Genomic DNA, 762 nt, shown 5'->3' on the forward strand with positions numbered 1-762 from the left:
CCCCCCCCCCCCCCCCCCCCCCCCCCCGTGTCACACCAGACGATGCGTTGAGTGAGCAGAGGAGAAGAAGAAAACCTCTCCCAGCCGTCCTGCTGCATGGAGGAGAAGCTGAGGAGGAAGAGGAGCAGTGAGGAGGTGAAGACCTGTCTGTCTGTCTGACATCCATCCTCCTGTCTCTGTACTGTCTGTCTGTCTGTCTGTCTATGTCTGAAACTGTCTCTGTCTGTCTCTGTATCTACCTGTCTGTCCGACTGTCTGTCCGACTGTCTGCTGCACTGTAAACAACCATAATGCTGAACGGACCTGGACTTTACCGGACTGTACTGTACTGGACTCTACCGGACTTTACTGGACTTAACTGTACTGGACTCTACTGGACTTTACTGTACTGGACTCTACTGGACTTTACTGTACTGGACTGTACTGGACTTTACTTGACTTTACTGTACTGGACTCTACTGGACTTTACTGTTCTGGACTCTACTGGACTTTACTGTTCTGGACTCTACTGGACTCTAATGGGCTCTACTGTACTGGGCTCTACTGGTCTTTACTGGTCTACTGCTGTACTGTACTAGATGATGATGATGTCTAATATATAGTGATAATACAGTGTGTGTGTGTGTGTGTGTGTGTGTGTGTGTGTGTGTGTGTGTGTGCGCGCGCGCGCGTGTGGAAGACTTAACTACATTAAAGACAGTTTGACAGTTAACCCCAGTGGTTTAACTGTCAAACTGTCTGTCCCAGTTTACAGTTGTTGTA

Source organism: Anarrhichthys ocellatus, unplaced genomic scaffold (genome assembly GCF_004355925.1).
Source record: "Anarrhichthys ocellatus isolate YVR2014 unplaced genomic scaffold, GSC_Weel_1.0 scaffold2006, whole genome shotgun sequence".
Lineage (NCBI taxonomy): Eukaryota > Metazoa > Chordata > Actinopteri > Perciformes > Anarhichadidae > Anarrhichthys > Anarrhichthys ocellatus.